This window comes from Sminthopsis crassicaudata, chromosome 2 (genome assembly GCF_048593235.1).
Source record: "Sminthopsis crassicaudata isolate SCR6 chromosome 2, ASM4859323v1, whole genome shotgun sequence".
Taxonomy (NCBI): Eukaryota; Metazoa; Chordata; class Mammalia; order Dasyuromorphia; family Dasyuridae; genus Sminthopsis; species Sminthopsis crassicaudata.
In genome coordinates this window covers 329,426,412-329,446,805 of record NC_133618.1, presented here as the reverse complement: position 1 = coordinate 329,446,805, position 20,394 = coordinate 329,426,412, and the positions used below count along the sequence as shown (strand labels likewise).

Below are 20,394 nucleotides of genomic sequence, written 5' to 3'. Positions count from 1 at the left end.
AATGTGCTAAGTATCTAACAATTTATACTTTATAACAAGACTTTTCAGAACAAAATCTGTTTAGGTTTAGAAGGTGTCTGAAGAAATAAAGAGTCTAATAGACACTAGTGAGTGAAATATAGCATTAGATCTTCTCAGAAATAGCTCAGTTGCAGATGGAGAAAAGGAAGTAACCCATTGGAACACTCTCCAAAACCCTCCAAACACCTTCAAATAATACCATAAAACAATTCCTGGAGCAGCAGAATCCACAAAAAAAGTAAAATACTTTTCTAGCCAAAGACAATTTAGGTTAGCAGGAAAGGTCTATCACATTTGAATGAGTGTAGAACACAGTCCAGTACAGGCCATTCCAACAGAGTTCCACTCCCAGGAAACTAGGACTTGGGAGCCACTGAGTCAATAGCAGTAGCAGTAGTGGTAGGGCTTCGAGAGCTCTCAACACACAGACATTCAATGGGTTTAACAACTGGTCAGAGAACAATTACAGGGGTGTCTTTCCCAGCACTGAGACAGAACCTCATTGCTTTGTTTATATTAAGTGCTGGGTTGAAGTCCTGGCTGGCAGTCTCAGGGTGAGGAGGAACATGAGCACTAGCACTAGCAGTAACACACCAAAGCTTGTAATTACAGTGATCTTTCTCAGAAAAAAAGTTTTGTGGTTACAGATCAGAGCATAGGCCAGAAGAGTAGTAAACATACCTCTCCTTAGATGTTACCATGTTGGAAGAACTGAAAATTTACAATTCCCTAGAATTATCTCTAAAAACAACTACACAAAACCCCTGAAGCTTAGGACAGTGCACTCTCCACTCTGGAAACAGAGATCTATTTTAGAAAAGAATTAAAAGTCAATAAATAGACTGAAAAAACCAGACAAACAACAGGGGAAAAATCTGTACATAGAAAGTTATTATGGTAACAAACATAACAAAGTCAAAGCTCCTACCTCCAGAGCCTCCAAGAAACCTATGAATGGGTCTCAGGCTATGGAAGAGCTCAAAAAGGATTTTGAAAATCAAGTTAGAAAGGCAGAGGAAAAATTGGGAAGAGAAATTAGAGTGATAAAAGAAAATCATGAAAAATGAGTCAACAGCGTGGTAAAGGAGACACAAAAGATATCGAAGAAATTAACATCTCAAAAACAGACTAGACCAAGGGATAAAAAAAGTACAAAAAGACAGTGAGGAGAAATGAGGAGAAAAATGCCTTAAAAAGCAGAACTGATCATATGAAAAAAGAGGCACAAAAATTCAGTGAAAAAAAATCTTCTTAAAAAAGTAGAACTGGCCAAACAGAAAAGGGGACACAAAAGCTCACTGAAGAAAAGTTTCTTAAAAATTAGAACTGAGTGAATAAAAACTAATGGCTTCATAAGAAATAATAATAATAATAATAATAATAATAAAAACCAAACAATAAATCAAAACCAAAAGAATGCAAAAATAAAAGACAATGTGAAATATCTCATTGGAAAAACAACTGATCTGGAAAATAGATCCAGGAGAGATAACTTAAAAATTATTGGACTGAAAGCTATGATCTAAAGAAAAGTCTGGATATCATCTTTTAAGAAATTATCAAGGAAAACTGCTTTGATCTTCTAGAAACGGAGGGCAAAATAGAAATTGAGATAATCCATCAATCATCTCCTGAAAGAAATACCAAAATGAAAACTCCCAAGAATATTACAGCCAAATTCCAGAGTTTCTAGACCAAGGAGAAAATACTGCAAGCAGCCATAAAGAAACAATTCAAGTATCGAGGAGCTACAATCAAGATTATTCAGGATTTAGCAGTTTCCACATTAAAGGATTGGAAGACTTGGAATATGGTATTCTGGGAGGCAAAGGAGCCTGGACTACAACCAAGAATCAATTACTCACCAAAACTGAGATAATCTTTCAGGGGAAAAGACAGTCATTCATTCAAATAGGGGATTTTCAATCATTTCTGATGAAAAGACTAGAACCAAACAGAAAATTCAATCTTCAAGTATAAGACTCAAGAGAAACATAAAAAGCATTATGCTAAGTGCTAGAGGTGCAAAGCCCAGAAGAAAATACACTCACTAATCTCAAGGAATTATTAGTCTCTATATGAAGACATCTATTGAAGGTAAACCTATTGCTACCTTGGCAGCCCATTTCATCTTTGGACAGTTCCAATGTCTACATTGTTTTATATTTATGTTGTGGTTAAGTAATTTTTTAGTTATGTTCAAATTTTTTATGATCCCATTTGGGGGTTTTCTTGGCAAAAGATATTGTATTGGTTTTCCATTTCCTTCTCCATCTCATTTTATAGATGAGACATCTAGCTAATAAATTTCTAAGGCTGGATTTGAATTCATCTTTCTTGCTCTAAGCCCAATGTTCTATCCACTGCCTCTATTTATTGTCTCTCATTAATTTCATTTCTCTGTTTCTAGTCCTGCTCTCTGGAGTCAAAAAGAATATACCTAATCTTTCTTCCTATGACAGGTCTTTAAAGCTAAAATATGTTTTTCCCAACATATCATTATATAGCATGATTCCTAACTCTTTGCCATACTAGTTACTATCTTTTGGATGAGTTCCTGTTTGTTAATGTCTTAAAATGTACTACTTAGAAATGAACATAATACATTAATGTAGCAATAACGAGGTATGACTCATCACTGATTAATTATCTCTCTTAATAAAGCCTGAGATCCCATAAAAAAGAAATCTATATTATCCTATAGGAAAGTAGGAAGGGAAGGGGATAAGAAAAAGCAGGGTGTGATAGAAAGAGGGCAGACTGTGGGAGGGGAAGTCAGAAGAAAAACACTTCTGAGGAAGGGCCTGGTGAAATGAGAGAGACTAGCATAAACAGTGGGGGGGAAAAGAGGATGGAGGGAAATATAGTTATCAATATTAACTGAAAAAAATTTGAAACAAATTTCTTTTTTCAAACATATAGAGAACTGAATCAAATTTATAAATGAGCTGTGATTCAATTGATAAATTATCAAATTATATGGAAAGTTTTCAGATGAATTAATCAAAACTATTTATGTGGAAAAAATGTTCCACCTTACTATTGATTGGAGAAAAGCAAATTAAAATAATTCTGAGGTGCTAACCTATTAAATTGGTTAATAGGACAGAAAAAGAGGATGTTGCAGGGGATGTGGGAAAAATGAGGCATTCATGCATTATTGGAGTTGTGACCTAATTCACCCATTCAATAGATTAAGGGTTATAAAACCATGTATATCCTTTGATCTAGCAATATAATTTTTCTATATCACAAAAGAGATAAAAAATCATGTATATGCCCCAAAGGGCATATATGTACAAAAATATTTATAGCATATCTTTTCTGATGTTGAAGAACTGGAAATTGAGAAGATGTCCATCAATTGGGGAATAGGAATAAATTATGTCATCTGATTGTGATGGAACGCTATTGTACTGTAAGAAATTATGAGCAAGATGCTCTCAGAAAAACCTGGAAACATTTACATAAGCTGATACAAAGTAAAATGTATCATGTACAAAGTAAAATGTATCATGTACAAAGTAAAATGTATCGTGTACAAAGTAACAGCAATATTGTAAGATGATCAGCTCTGAATGACTTATCTATTCTCAGCAAATTCAATGAACCAGGACAATCCAAAAAATTTATGCTGAAAAATACTATCCATCCCCTAAGAAAGAACTGCTGATGTCTGAATATAGATCAAACCATACATACATTTTTCTTTATTTTTTAAAAAAAATTTTCTTTTCTTTCTTCTTTTTTTTTTGGTCTGTTTTCTTTTACAACATGACTAATATGGAAATGTTTTGCATTTCCATGCATGTATAATCTATATTGAAAAGATTGCCTTCTAAATGGGAGGTAGGGACTAGAGAGGAGGTAGAAGGGAGATAATTTGCAACTTAAAATTTTAAAAAGAAATGTCAAAAATTGTTTTTACATATAACTGTGAAAAAATAAAATACTAAATAAATTTTGGGAAAAAAAAACCCTAAAGAGGTAGTTCTTTAAAATTAGAGTTAGAAAATTTCTATTTGGCATGTTTAAAAGATTTTTATATAAAGTTAGTGTAATATACTTGGGGGCAAAAGTTATGGTTTATTTTTATGTTTCTATGGGTTTCCATGGCAGTTAACACTTTTAAATTCAAAAGAACCTTCATGACAAGATCAGGGAATTACAGTTGGAAGGGATATATGGTTGCTGAGCCTGTAGATGCTATGGTGTGTTGAAACAACTCTGGTAGAATGGAAAAAAACACTATATTTGCCACCAAGAGCTTGAGTTTTGAATTAGACTCAATTGATTTGCTAAATTGGTGACTTTGGTCAAATCACTTAATTTCATGGTTAAAATATTCCCTATAATGTGTCAGGGCTAGAGTTAGAAAGCCTCATGTTCAAGAGTTCAAATCTCAGATACTTATTAGCTGTGGGACTTGGCCAAGTTACAATCCTATTTATTTCAGTTTCCTCATCTGTAAAATGAATTAGGAAATGGCAAATTGCTCCAGTATCTTTACAAAATAAATCCCAAATGGGATCAGACAAGACTAAAATGACTCAACAACAAATTACTTCATAATGCTCTTCTTGAATTCTAATGAGATAATGGATATGAAAAAAAACTTTCTAAGAGTGCAATCCTACTGAGTTGTTCTTACTTCCTAACAGAGGACAGGCAATTGTTTCATGTTTTAAGTATTTGTTGATACACACTTGGGCAGCCAGATAGTATAGAGCACTAAATCAAGAATTAGGAAGACTCATCTTCATCAATTTTGCTTCAGACCCATACTACCTATGTGACTTTGTGCAAGTCACTTAACTGTCTTTGCCTCAGTTCCTCATCTGTAAAATGACCTGGAGTAGCAAATCACTACAGTATTTTTGCTAACAAAACCGCCAAACAGGGTCATGGAGGCTTGGGACACAACTGAACAACACAACAATGCAAACTTGTGTATATCAAGTATTTCTTTTGTGGCAGAGAAAATAAATACTTTGCATACTACTTTGTTCTTGAATACAAAAAGATGCTGTCAATTTTTATGAAATTAACACCGAGAGCGAATTAAATGAGGAATTAGGGTATGATTCTCTTGAAGAAGCTTCAACCCCGCCTAGAGAACAGATTATTGACAGGCCCACATCAACCCTACCTTCAGAGGTGGAAGAAGAAGGAGGGGAAGAGGCAGAAACACAAACAGAATTGCCTGTGAAGCAGCCTAAGCCTATGACAAGATTAGAAAAAGCATTGGTTAAAGCTAAGGGATATAAGTGATTTTATACATGCATATCCTGTGATTGAAAATATTGACTCTGTAGGTCAAAAAAGGAGAAGATATGCACCTTTAGATTTGAATAAAATTAAAGATTTGAAAAAAGGTTGTACCCTTTATGCGGCTACATTAGCTTATGTTAAAATGTTACTAGATGGTTTGTCTTATGAAGTCCTAACCCCAAATGATTGGAAATCCATAGCAAGGATATGCCTGGAACCTGGAGAAAATTTATTATGGCTTGCGGAATTTCATGAATTATGTAAAATTCAAATCAGATGCAATTTGGAAATAGGAGTTAACACACAATTCACTTTTGAGCACTTGGCTGGTGAAGGTTGGTATGGAGAGAATTCAGAACAGACTAATTATACCATGACAATATATGAGCAAATTGCTAAGGCTGCAATAAAAGCTTGGGGTGTCCTCCCTGGACAGAAAGATCGCAGAGAGGCTTTCACTAAAATACAGCAAGGTCCCAATGAACCTTTTGCAGATTTTGTGGGACGTTTGCAAACTGCTGTCAAAAGAACTATTGGAGAAAATGCAGCTACAGAAATAATGACCAGACATCTGGCTAAGGAAAATGCCAATGAGATTTGCAAAAGAATTATATGGGGATTAGACAAAGATGCTCCTTTAGAGGAGATGATAAGACGCTGTGCTACAGTGAGAACAAATGCTTTTTACACCCAGACAATGATGAATGTGGAAAGGCAGGGTCCCTCCTGGCAAGGGACTTCTAGAGAAACTCGGCGATGTTTTCAATGTGGAAAAATTGGGCATCTAAGAGCTCAGTGTAGATATGGAGATACAGTGAGAAGACAGGGTGAGAGAAGATCTAAAACCCCATGTTCAAAATGCAATAGAGGACTCCATTGGGCATCAGAGTGTAGAATAATTCAGGGAAATGGGATGAGGGACCCAGGTCCAGGGCCCCAGGCAAAAAAGACTTGGGGCATGATGGCAGCTGATGTTACACCCAAAGAGCCTTTAGAAGGTCAGGACTCTGATTTGATCAACCAGCAGAAAAGCAATCACAAGGCAGAAAGGGATTACCTGATAAGTGAGCCAAAAGGCAATCAGATTGCAAAAATGGATTACACTTGGGGAGAATACAGGCCTTTTAAACCAACAGGGCTGTATCCAGTGCAAACAATTCCAATGTAATTGCCAGATGATGAGAAGAGATTTAAAAAGTGGTAAATAGAAGGTAATTAGATAGATTAACTGCCTGGGAGATAGGGTTTGCTTGTATTTCTTCAGCAGGAGAAGGAATCAGATGGGTGCCAACAAGTCCTATTCGCCTTGTCCATCAGAGAGAGACAGAAAAAGAGAAAGACCTCAAAATAAAGGAGAAGATCTAAGAAACATCTTACACTGAAAGAGCATGGCTAATAAAAAGTCTGTTAAAGAACTTTAAAACCAGCAGGAATCATTGGACTTCCTCACACAAGATGAGACTAATGGACAATGGACTTATGGACATTTATAATTTTTCAATATATGATTATTTGATCATGTTATTTGTTATATACTTCTAGCATTTGTTATTACTATGTTACTATGTGCTTATGTAATTTATGTAATTATCTGTAATACTTCCCATATTGATGGATTTATGTTTCAAGGTCATGACTGTCCTATGTTTTAAATCAAAAGAAAGGGGGAGATGTTAGTATTACTAGGTGAGAACTCAGGTTGTCTGGACAGTGACAAGGTGAGAATTCAGGTTGTCTGGACAATTACAAGGTGAGAACTCAGGTTGACTTGATAGAAGGAGCAAGCTCATTGGCTGAAGTGGTTCTTCCCAGAAGCCCTTGCATTATCCCACGCCCATTCTCTGGGAGGATAAAAGAGGACACCACTCCAGAGAGAAGAGAAGTCTCTGCATTACATCAGGCTTGACGGGGCTCTCTGCAGGAAGGGAAGTCACTTCTCTGGACAAGAGTTAAGGGCAATTGCCTGGAGACAATGGTTCTCTACAGGAAGAAGAATCTGTCTGAGAGATTTGAGTAGACACAGCAGATCTCTTTCCAGAGAGCGATCCGGCAGCTTCTGGAGACAACAGCACGCTACAGATGTTCTAAACATGAATCTTGTTTATGGGATTTTCCTTGGAATTCTGGTACAAGAACAATAAACCAGAGAATTTGAAAAAAATCTCTAAGATGAAGAAAGTCTGCCTGAATTTTAAACCCCCAGCTGTTTTTTTTTTTTTTTTTTTGTTTTTTTTTTAGATGAAGAGTAAAAGTGGTAGTAAACTTGAGCTTCAGGTGAAACAAGATTCTACTTTAGTAATTCTTACTTCCAAGATCTCCTTAATTACTTTAACTACTGTTCTAAAATTTTCTTATCAAAATAAACCCCAAATCCATTTAGATTAAATACTAAGATTATATTATAGATAATACTTTTACTTGAGGATCAGGAATTTGGAGCTAGAGTGTAACAAAACAGTGAAACAACCATCATGTATTCATTAGGGAAAAGTTGGGAATCCTTGCTCTAGAGAGTCAGATCAATGGATTTTCTGGGATGAGGGTGGGAATTGCATTGAATATTCAATAGTGTGTATGTATACAATAGAAAAAAAATATCAGATCTTTAGGATATACATGAAACAATAATAGTGAACAATCACATGGCTCAATATGGAAAATCCCCATATTTTGTGGTTCTTTCTATTGATGCTGTACTCATAATATAGGATGGGCCTGAAAGTTTTTTTTAATACTGTTTAAAATGGATTGAAGTGTGGTTATGACAGAGAACCAGATGACTTTTGATTATTTGAATGCAAATTATTCCCAATATGATTTATAATCCCAGAAAGGTTTTCTTCTGCCTCATAGTTATTTCTATCAGCTGACATGTGCCAAGAGAATGCAAAGGATGTTCAGTATTAGCTTGGGGTAAAACAAACTAACCAGAAGGAAATGAAGAAGACAGGTATATAATTTCTTTAAAGGTTGCAAAGTGTTTTTACATATATTATTTTATTTAAGACTTACAACTTTGTGAGACAGGTACTTTTTATTTTTTATTTTTTGGTTTTGGAGCTGTGATTTCATTGGTGTAGGAATGCCTTTTCTACCAATACCAATGGATGACAACCCTACAATCTTGTAATTACTTAGGCAGTTATGTGGAAGACAATGAGAAATTAAGAGATTTACCTAGGTTTACACAGACAGTATATGTCAAGGAAGGGACTAGAACTCTAGTAGATGGTACAGTTATTATCACTCCTATTTTATATAAGAGAACATTGAGACTTAGAAAAGTATCAAGTTAAATGACTTTCCCGTATTTATAAGGTATCAGAGAAATGTTTTGAAGCCGTATCTTCCTAGTCCCAAAACAAGTATTCCAGCCCTTGTATCAAATGGTCTTTTTGGAGAATAGAAAATTCATTGCCAAGTAAAATCTAGTGATAAATTTTTGAGTCAAATAAATATGATTTTGGATTATCTGGTTTTCTTGGGATAATGTACAGAGCTTTCATGAGAATAGATAGTTGTGGCCACATTTGGCAGCAGAGCTGAGTCTGAGCTCATTTAAATGGTTAAGGATAAAGTTATTCTGCATTTCTCTATATAGCACCTCTGTCCATACACCAACTGAACCTTCTGAAGCTTTGAACTTTTTCTTTTTGGATTATTCCTAGGTTGGGGTTCACAGTCTTTCTCTGGTCTATAGATAGATGTCAAGGAATCCGTGAACTAACTGGGATGGGGAGAAATTACATATTTATTAGTACTAACCTCCAACCAAAATGGGACATTTCCTTGAATTATTTAAAAACATGATTCTTAAAAGTGGTCCATCCATTTTAGTAGGCTGCTAGAAGGATCCATAACACACAAAAATGTTAAGAACAATAATTGTAAAGAAAGTAAATCAAACACCAAGTCAAGACTATTCATTAAAGGGTCTGTAAAGGATTCAGGACTAAATATTTTGGGGTGGGGAGACAGGAAGTGGTACCATGATGATTTCTTTTATAATTCTGTACAACACTTCAGCTCATGGTAAAAATTCAATAAAGTTGATTGGACTGACTAGTTGGAAGAGGTAAGAGTCAATTGTCACATAACTGGTTTCCTAGAGCCTTGGATTATCAGGTTGCAAATAGAGTTAGTAAGGTTTAAATATTAAATTTCTTTTGAAAATATGTGATCCAAAATCTTAATCTTGAAATCTTAATTTAGCAAATTATTTCATTGAAATTAAATAGGAGAAAACGTATTAGAACCATTTGGATAGTATTCTTTGGCACGGAGCTGCTAAGGATGATCACAAGATGGCAGCAGATACTGCATAAAATTAATTTCTAAACTGAAAAGGAACTATGGGAATAATATGTTGTAGATTCAAAGAAGTGGCAGCTTTGGGTGGAGATCCTATTATGATGAAACAGTGTAACAGAACTTTTGAAAAGTTTATGCTTACTTGGTCTTTCATCCAACAGTTTGCAAAAAGATTCCTGATGTAAACTATGCTTCATGTTGTTAATGACATACAGAGATAGGGTTTATCACTCTTTAGGCAGCAGAGAACATTGTGAAGGAGGAAAGGTTTCTTATCTTTCTCAATTTCCAGTCAAGACACTCAATGGTCTCAAGCTAGTTTCCCTCTTCACCACCACCCACCTGCTCCCTTCAAACACTTGTACTTGATGTTCTGATATGAATATTTCTTCCCTTTGACAATCACCTGCTCTGAATAATTGAACAGATTTTAGGAAAGTCTTTTTTGGAAGACTGTTCTAGGTATAATAGGGATGGAAGATCACAAAAGGATGGAAGATATGATACATGGAAAGACTGATATGATCTAAGAAGTTAGAGGATGAATGATAATGAGTTATGGTAGGATGCTTACTTAGATGAGGCTGTGAGGCTGTGTTTTGAATTTTACTAGGTAATCTGAGTGAACCAATTTAAAATTTAATTTGGAAATATTCAACAAGATAAATATAAATACAATAAGTTTAGAAGAGGTTAATATATGGTTTTCTAAGTTAATATGCTGTGATCAGGGATCCTTATATATAGTTTAGTGGTCCCTATTTCTCTTTAACATCTCTGATCTATTCCAATTTGTTCATTTTACAGATAAGAAAACTGAGGTTAGAAACATGAAAAATGACATGTCTACAGTTATTGATCATGGAGGATTCTATACCAGAACTTCACTAACCACAAGTTAAGCAGCATTTAGTAAACACTTATTATGTGTCTTGCACTGTTAGGTATTGGGATTATAAATAAGAGACAGTCCCCTGCTTCCATTTTTCACAAATCAGTGCATGCTGGATACATACAAAATAAATCAAATTTTGGGGAGGTTGGGGTATACTTATGACTACAGGAATTGGGAAAGGCCTGCAGGAAATAGCATTTGGGTCTGAAGGAAACTAGGAATTCCCAGCGGTAATATGTGAAGAGCAGAAAATTCTAGGTATGGGAAATAGCTTATGTAAAGAAAAGCATGGAAGACGAGATGGTTATTAGGATATAAGAAATAGCAAGCAGGTCAGTTTAAGCTGGAGCATTAGATATATAAGGGGGAGCGATGTCTCATCAGCTTGTAACTTTGGATTGGAGCCAGGTCTTGATGACTCCCAGCTTTTTCACTACATCAGTTGGATACAAAATTAGTGCTTTTATAGGTAGGGCTTAGAGTTTTCAGATTGCTAACCCTCTATGTAACCTATGACTCAATCTCTGGACCTATCCTCTCACTCTACTAATCATGTCTTATTATTATTGGTTGCTATTATGAACTATTTCATGAGAGACGGATTGAGGAAAAGACATTATAGAGACGGCTGGGAGGATTTGATCTTGTGTCAGCACCTTAAAAAAACTTTTGTTAATTGTACCCATTAAATACAGTCCTTTAAAATTGAGATAAGGTAGTACAAATGCATTTTAAGTGGGATTTTCCTGGCAATCCAATGCTTGAAACCAAAATAATGAGACACTTAAATGATGGGAAATTGAAATGCCCAGGAAAGAAAATGAGGGACATATAGAGTAATGATTTATGTGCCCCTTAAATCACAGCATGCCAAGATTTTTTGAGTGGCGTTCATGAGTGTGAACCCAAAGTTCAGAGGAAGGATAATTAAACCCTCCAGAGCCACTTTTGGATTAGACTCATTGTGAATGAAAACAGCAGAGGGTAAAACTAAGGGGACTAAGGCAGGGTGGAGAACAAGCAAAGTCCATTTGGCTTTGCTATTAAACATAAGCATAATTTGGACATTTGAAGATAGTTGTTTTTTCTTCCCAAGCTACTCTGAGTCTTGCCTCTTCTGTCAAGGAAAAAATAAAATAAAAATACTTCAGCTTGAAAATAGCATCACTTTGCTTTGGACTTCCTCCAGATCCCAATTCAGGGCTTCAGGGGTCAAATAAAATGTTTTCTCTCTTCATTCTTCCTCCTCCCCATGCCAACCATAGATGCAATTTCTAGCTCTATTGACTCACACCCACTAAATAGCAGGGCCATGTTTGAAACTAGATCCTGCCATAGTTGCCTAGAACTGGAGTTATCTGAACCCAGAGCCAATGATGTGAGTATAGGAGTGTTTACAAACTTAGTCCCCAAACACCAAATCGGTATCTCACACATCTTTATTTTCTCACAGTTGAGAAGCAAGATCATGCCTTTTAAGTTTACTGAAGCTGCTTAACACACATAAAAGCCCTAACTTTCCTGATTTCACAGTTTGCAAGTCACAATTATGACTTGAGAGATGAGGAAGTCCACATTGCCAGCTGAGAAAAAACTCGTGTTCTAGGTTTTTAAGGAGTTTCTATGTGAAGTCAGATTTCTTGTTCCAGATGGCTTGTTTGGTTGAGCCAAAAGAAGAGGGAAGGGCTTGTTGCCTTCCAACTTGACTCTGGGTTGCTATTAATAAGCCCCAGCTGTACTTTGCCTTTCGTCTTGGCCTTATGCCTCTGCATCCTTTGGAAGTTAAAAGGGACTTGGAAACCAAGGAAGGCATTAAACCTTGAGGTGCCATTGAACTGGGCAGAGGGCCTGGTCCAATAGAAATCTTCCCTAACTCTAAGCTCCCACAGTCTTTAGCAACAGCCGAATTACTGCAGGCTGTTGGGATGACTGTTCTAGTGAGAGATTCTGCTTAGTACCTTACATATGTAAGGAAAGAGGTTTCTGGCTAAAAAAACAGCATTAAAACAACAGGACTTTCCTGTTGAAACACAATTTATAATAAAAGCAAGAATTCAGATGAAGTTGGTAAAAAACAATGACCTTGCTTACTTAGCTTACTTCTACTTAGCAGATAACTGATTTGCATGCTAAACACAGCAGATCTTCTGGGAGCATTCTTCCAACCTGCCTTTGTATTCACTAGATGGCTAACTACCTTTCTCAGAATTCTAGAGGCAGTTCTGGGGACCTGTGGTTCTACTATCTGTGAATTCGCCAAGTGTATTTTATTTTAATAACAGACCAGGCAGCTCACTTTTACTAAAGTGGTATCAAAAGCACAATAATTACAAATCTTCCAGATTAGGGGTATATTCTCTGTTTTCATTCTAAGAGAGAATGGTTAACCCCATTATTTAAAAATATAAAGGTAGTACATATACAACAAAAGGTTCACAACTTCTGGTTACTGGAAGTTTTTTCTCCCTTTATAGCATTCTCACAAAATCCCCCTAGGTGTAACGCTCTGGTTCAAGAGCCTGTGTCTGGCAATTCTCTCATGAAGTCATGCTCCCTGAAGCTCATTTCTCTCTCAGGTGATTATCTTTTTGTATCTGTATGTGTCCAAATTTGCCCTAGGTGTATCTACCACTGCTCTCAGATGGGATGTCTTCTCCATTATTAGTTCATTTTTTCCAGTATTATAATCACTGAGGAGGAGATGTAAAAATATTCCCTCTGGGCTCACTCTTCTCCCTTCTCCCTTGATGCCCTCTGGTATAGCTGCAAGTTGGCCTCCTCAAAGTCATCTAAGACCCAGAGTCTTCAAAAGCCTGGCTGTTATACTGCTAGTTTGTCTTCTGTCAAAATTCCTCCAGTTATTTTAAAGCCTCCAGAGGCACACTTAGTTTGCTTGATTATTTGCTTCCTTTAATCAAAGAGGTTAACACTATAAAGAATGTGTTTACACATTTAAAATTTTATCTATCCTTTTTACTGATTATCTTACACTGAGATAAGGTGGAAGGCAATCCCCTAATATAGCAAATGAGAATCTTAGGTAGTTATCAACAATTTCTTGTTGTATCTAAACATGGGGATTAAAAAGAAGGGATTTAACATGATGAGCACTCAGCCAGAGCTTCATTAACTAGACACAGTCAGTCAATTCTTATCAGGAAGAAGTTTTTGTCAGTATATTCTAGTAGACTTTAGTTTGCAATGGAAGTGGTCCAAAAGAGATAAACTCAGAAACTAGTAGCAGAGGGCAAAAGGCCCAAAAGAGATTCTCCATCTCTCAAGCACTACAAGATCAGCAGAGAAATACTCAGCTGAGATTATAAGTCTATACCTAGCAGACAAGAGGGGCCCAATGAAGTGATACTTAAAGGTTTAAAGGAGGAGCAGGCCCTCCAAGAGCAGAGTAATGACATTACCAGATTTTAAAGTTTTGGAAACATGTCAGCCCTCCTCACATATCCATGTGTTTTCTGCATATGATTCTCAGATGTGATTCCATGCCTGCCCCCCCCCCCCCACACCTCAGGAAGTGTATATTTGTGGATGAGAATGCCCTAGGTTTATATAGAGAGTATGTTCTATTTTGCAACTTTTCTAACTATACTATTTTGTTAAATGCTTTTGCTTTGAACTAATTGTTCTCTAGCTAACTAGAGAAAACATCGACATGATAGAGCCACACAAATTATTTTTTTGAGTGGAAGGGGATGCAGAGTGTCTTGAACGCCTTAATTTTTGATCCTGCAAATATTCTTGGTGATCCACATGTGTATGTGGGGGGCTCTAGGTACCTTGCAACTACCTAAAGAACCTAAATCTTTGCCTGGATGAAATTGAGAAAATCTAATCCTCTCCCCTCTGCAGAAACTGAAGTGAAAAAGAGGGAGAAAATGATTCCCTAAGATGTTAAGGCAGGGACAGATGTTGATATGTTTGTTCTTGCTATATCTTTGGAATAAATATTGCTATGTAAAAGGAATACCTCTGACCCCTATCAATGCACATATATGTTTGTAATGCCAGAAAACAGTTCTCAGTGATAGAGAAGTATTAACTTTGTATAACTCAAATGTTCAAAGTGAAGGTTTAAAATCTCTGGTAGATAGTAATCCACTGGATATAATTTTTAGACTTTGACAAAGATGCATAAAATCTTTTCTCTGTTCTGCTGGGGTGCTCTATGTAGATTACTAAGAAATCAAATTTAACAAAATCTGAATAAAACTCAGTCACTGTAGGCTAACCTCTAGGAAGCAGATTGGGTTTAAACCCTTGATTCCAACTTAATTCCAATCAATTCTAAGTAGAATTGATCATGACTTCTGATTTAAAGAAGCAGTTGTACCAAAACATGTTTTTAATCACTTGATGTACATGGATGATATTGATGGGGGCGGTAGCCCCCTTGGATATTCGTTGTTTGATCTTCAACTTCCTTTGGGACAAGATCTAGTCAAACTAGTTTGGGCATTCTGAGCCAGTTTGGGTTTTCAGCCCCATTCTAATGATCTGAAATTCTTTTTTGGGAGAGGTGGAAGGAGAGAACAACAGAGAATTCCTGTCTTATTTACAACATCAAGAGAATTCCTGTCTTATTTACAACATCAAGAGAATTCCTGTCTTATTTTCAAATATCTCCGGAACTTCTTGGATAACATCTTTGCAAAAGTTGTTTTGATGACTCTAGTTATGTATAAAAGGAAGGTTGAAAAATGGAATCTTTGCACTTGGTGTATACCAGCCTAGTGCCCGCCTACTGGCATCCCCTTGCCAGGCAGCTTGGCCTTCCTGAAGGCCAAATGCCTGTCTATCCCTTTACTATCAATAAAGACTTTGTTTCCATACAGCATTGAGTAGCAAAATTCATTTGCTACTGAACCCGCCTGGTTGGGTACTTTGGGGAAGGAGAGAGATAATTAGACCCAGGAAGAAAGGAACTGACCCATCTCGGTTTAGAACTTCAGTTTACTCCTCATCAATATCAAGTCATATCTTCACTGGAAAACACATTAAACATTTACATCTTGTTTAATCTTTCTTCAATGATATCTTCAATGATACTGAGTATTGGACTCAATAAGTCTAAATTATTAACATATGCTGAGGAAAGATAGAGACTATAGGCTTCAAACAAATCCAAATTTAACCAGTGAGTAAAGGTAATATATAAATCTTGGTGTCCTCCAGATTAGCTATACCAAACATAAAACTCTCAAAGAGGATGAGCTCTGGTTAAATATGTCAAGAGATATATCAACATAGTGAGATAAAAGCCCAATGGGAAAAATGTATTTAAAGCAATTAACATATATGCAATATTAGTCTTAATGTACATCTTCGGAATTAAAAAAAATAGAGTATAACAGATTTGAAAGGTATCCTAACAAGAAATCTAGACATTATTAATAGAATAGTAATAAGAATAGTAACAAAATATTAACAAATGACTGTCATGAAGATTTACATATGGAAATAAAGGGATCTATATAGGCAATTCAGATTCATCTCATTATCATTAGAAGATACAGAAAAGTTAAAAAACCCAAACCAATTGATCAGTAGATATTATGCAAAAATAGACAATATTAACAAAATGTAGGGTCCATAAGTTAAAGGTTGCTATAGAAAGACTAGTACTCCTTCACTAAAAAGGAGGAAGGAGATTGAAAAATACTCTCAAAACATTTGACAAAGTTATAAAAATTTTAAAAAATAGCTTTTTATTTTCAAAATATATGCATAGATAGTTTTCAACATTCACCCTTGCAAAACCTTTTTTTTCTCCCACCTTCTCTTACTCCCTCCCCTTGACAGCAAGTAATCCAATATGTGTATAAATAATTTTTATTTTTGAAACACAAAGAGATCACTTCCACCAAACAACAATATGAGTTATAGGTTTGTGTTGATGCATTTTTTAATGTAACAAGTAATTTTTTTTCCATATGAAGCCTATGAAATAGTTGATATTCAGGAATGTAATCAAGAGACCATGGGTGACATCCACAGGAGCTCAGTCAATAAGAATCACTGTGCAAATGACTATCATGAAGATTTATTTACATATGGAAATGAAGAGATCTATGTAGGCAATTCAGGTTCATCTCATTGTCATCAGAAGATACAGAAAAGTAAAAAATCCAGACTAATTGATCAATAAATATTATGCAAAAAATAGTGGTGACTATGTAATATCTCATTGCTACTTGTAAAAATTGAGTACATATTGAACATCTCGCAAGATATAATATAGTGACTATAATTACACATCAAAAATTGAATATCTTTTAAATATTAACTGACACTAAATTGACAACAACATTGGACAACAAAATAACTGACAATTTATACTACAAATACAGACTTCAAAATATTCTTGAGGACAACCATCAACTGAACTGGTCTATTATAATAAAATGTTGATCCACATAGCTGTGCCAACATCAAATACTCATAATGTTCAAGTTACATGCAACTTAAAGCTTCTAAAATACAAAGTCAGCTGAAGAAAGCAATACTTTTATAACAGAAAATGATATTTTTCATTGCTCTACTTTCTACTCTCTGCTACTGGGTTTGCACCGAGGACATTTTCAGAAGCAGGAACCTATAGAAAATGAAGAGATACTTTTTGTTCAAATACAAAAAAGAATTAGAGCTATCATTTCATGTGTATTATGAACCCCTGGCTGAGGAAACTTCTCTTGACAGTTTATGGTTTTAGAGAATTGTTTTGAACACTGAGAAGTTAAATGATTTGCCTTGAGTCACATAGACAAGTATATATTAGAGGCAATGCTTGAACTTAGGTCTTCCTACCTATAATGTCAACTGTTCCTCCACTGGGACAGCGAGATGATATAGTGGATAGAATGCTGGACCTGGAGTCAGGAAAAACTGAGTTCAAATTTGGTCTCAGGCACTTACTAGCTATGTAATTCTGGTCAAGTCATGTAATTATTGTCTACCTCAGTTTCCTTATTTGTAAAATGAAGGCAATAATAGAACTTTCCTTCCAAAGTTGTTGCAAGAATCAAAATGAGATTAAAAATTGTTAAAGTGCTTAAACCAGAGCCTGGAACATAGTAAATGCCAAAGGAATGTTAGCTATTATTATGTTACATTATATTACTTCTCAGAACATTATATATAAAAGAATAATAGCAGAGTAAAGAATAGTCCCAAGACTATTTAAATCTGAAATCCATCATATGGGAATGAGTTTTCTATAACAATAATGGTAACAAATGACAATTATTAACAAGAGGTAGACAGAGTGAGAAAGCTCTAGGCTCAAGTCCCACCATCCACACATATATAGGCTGTGTGACCTTGGGTAAGACCCTCAACTGGTCAGTGCACTCTTAAGTTGCAGAGCAGATGCTGATCTAATTTGGTAAAGGGAGTTTCCTCATTGGTAGATTAGGATAAGAACAAAAGTCCAAAAAAAATCATGATTCATATTGTTAGTTTCATTTTGTAGATAAAAGAGGGAAATTGAGGAAAAAGTAGGCCATTTGCTCAGTTTCTCAGTCAAGAAGGGGCAGAGCTAGGACGTAAACTAGCTAGGTTACTGTCCCATTATGCCATGTTGTCTGACATATCACATTGGGAAGTTTTGGCTTGCACTACTGGTCTTAGAATATTGCCTCAAGAAAGAGGGGATAATAGGGAGGCTCAGTATTAGATTCAGTGATCACAGTTCATCACATTTCTTCAGCTCTATGAGGATGATAGTAGCTTGTTTCTATTCAAGAACCTTGCTTGTCCTTTTTTAGAATTCTTTGGTTTTTAGCCACTAAAGGGCCAACCATCTCTTATGTTTTTTGCCTATTCCATCCCCACCAACACACTCCGCTCTCTTCTCTAGTTCACCATGCATACTCTAAACAAATTTGCCTTTAAGTACGTCATGGAAAAATCAACTTAGGAAATTCTTTCTGTAACTAAGCCAAAGATTGGTGCTCTGGGAAATTCTGTCAGAACACTTCCAGAGAGCTGGATGGTCCCAAAGGATTAATCCCATGGCTGGAAGACTGAACTCAGAGTTAGAAAGACCTACATCCAGATCACATACTATTTAGTTAATCCTGGGGAAATCACAAACTACTTGAACCTCATTTTCTTCGTTTGTAAAGTCATAATAATAGCACCTATCACATAGGATTGCTGATAGGATAAAATGAAATAATGCATGTAAAACAGTTTTGATTAAACAACTAGCTTCTGATTTGTTGGAGAATCATTATTCTTTGAAAGGAAAATGTTTTCAGAATCTTCATGCTAACCCAGGTTTTCCAATTTTGGACACTGAGCTAAGGATTCTAATTAATTCCTAAGGAAAACAGGAGGACATAACTGAGAATGATAGCCTTGTTTCTGTTTGAAATATAAATGTCCCTTCTCATGTAAAATCAGGCCCCAGTCTTAGATGACCTTTATAATGCGGTGTGCTGGTAAAATTTTAACAGCTGGCTTTCTAAAAAGGTAGCATACATTTTTAAGTTTAAGCTGCAACATTAATATTTCCTCCATCACTTTCTTAAGTCTAGAGACAATCAACAAAATAATAAAACACTTTCTAATTTGTAGTATTTTATCATTTCTGAAATATAAATGCTCACATTGAAAATTTAACCATTGGCTCTGGAGAGCTAGTAAGAACCCTGTACATAATAGATACTGGAAGGTCTATGTGTGTGAACACAAGATAGGATTTTTTTCCCTGCAAAGTAAAGGGTAAAGATTCTGACAATTTCATCCATGAGAATAAACCTTGAACTAGATTGACTCTGGGAAGAACAAATGAAAGAATGTATTATGGAATAGGGGAAAGTAAGAAAACAACAATCTGCTTGCATGTGCATTTAAGACTAAAGTTGTTGTATACCTTTTTCTTTTTTCTCTCTCCCTCTTTGTAATTTTGCAATATTTCTCCCCTCCTTCAGGTCACTCCCTCCCCTGCCATTTTTTTTTTTCTGTGTGGTCCAAATTTGAGGCATGATCAGTATACAGAACCTCAGTATGGAAATGCCCTATCCATCAATGCAAACCAGCAACTACTCTAAATTTAGAGTCTTAGAGAGTTACCTGAAGTTTTGAGAACTTAAGTGACTTGTCCAGAATCACACATACCCAGTATATGTCAAGGGAGAAGTTGAACCCAAGTATTCCTAACTCTGAGTCTGGCTTTTAATATGTTCTACCATGTTACCTCCTTCCCCGTTAGCCTATATATCTCAGTCTGTTTCTTTGTTATTACTACCAGTAAACAGTCATAATAGCAACAATAAATAAGCATTCTGTATGGACTTCAGTAGCCTCTTGATGCTAGAGACTACCTGGGAGTCACTCCATCAAAGTAAAGCCTGCATAATGGCTGAAAGTCTCTTTTCCTATTGGAGGGGATTTTGAATATACACTAGCTGCCAATTCCCTAGTGTCTTACTCCAAGAATGAATCAATACTAGATTCTGTATACCAGATCTGGGCTCCCAATACCAAGTTCTATTTATCCCACATAAGAACCTTAAAAAACTCTAGTTTTTATCAGTTTTTAGTTCCTTCCTTCCACTGGAGATTCCAGCAGAACCTAATCTGTGTCCAACCTCCCTGATTGCCTTCCATCCCTCTCTTCCCAAGAAAGCAGGTTTCTTTCACTCTCTCTCCCTCAGCTGGTTGCAGCTCATGCTGTCTTCTGTCTGATACTTCTCTGCCCTTGCTTGTTCTGTACTCAGAATTCTGTAATTGCACTCAAACCACATCCTAAAAATAAGGTCCTATGCTTACTTCAGAAACAGTAGGATAGCAGTAAAGATGTAAATCTGTGAAAATACCTGTAGGAATGGGTGAGAAGGACTAGAGATTGAGGGAGGAATCATAGCAGAGGCACTAAA

At 35.9% G+C, this 20,394-nt stretch overlaps 1 protein-coding gene across 1 annotated transcript in view; it reads right to left on the bottom strand.

Annotated features, from left to right (window-relative positions):
- The window catches only part of RHOJ (ras homolog family member J), a 138,401-nt gene that overhangs the window by 14,199 nt on the left and 103,808 nt on the right, over positions 1-20,394 (bottom strand). The gene's annotated exons all lie outside the window — the stretch shown is intronic.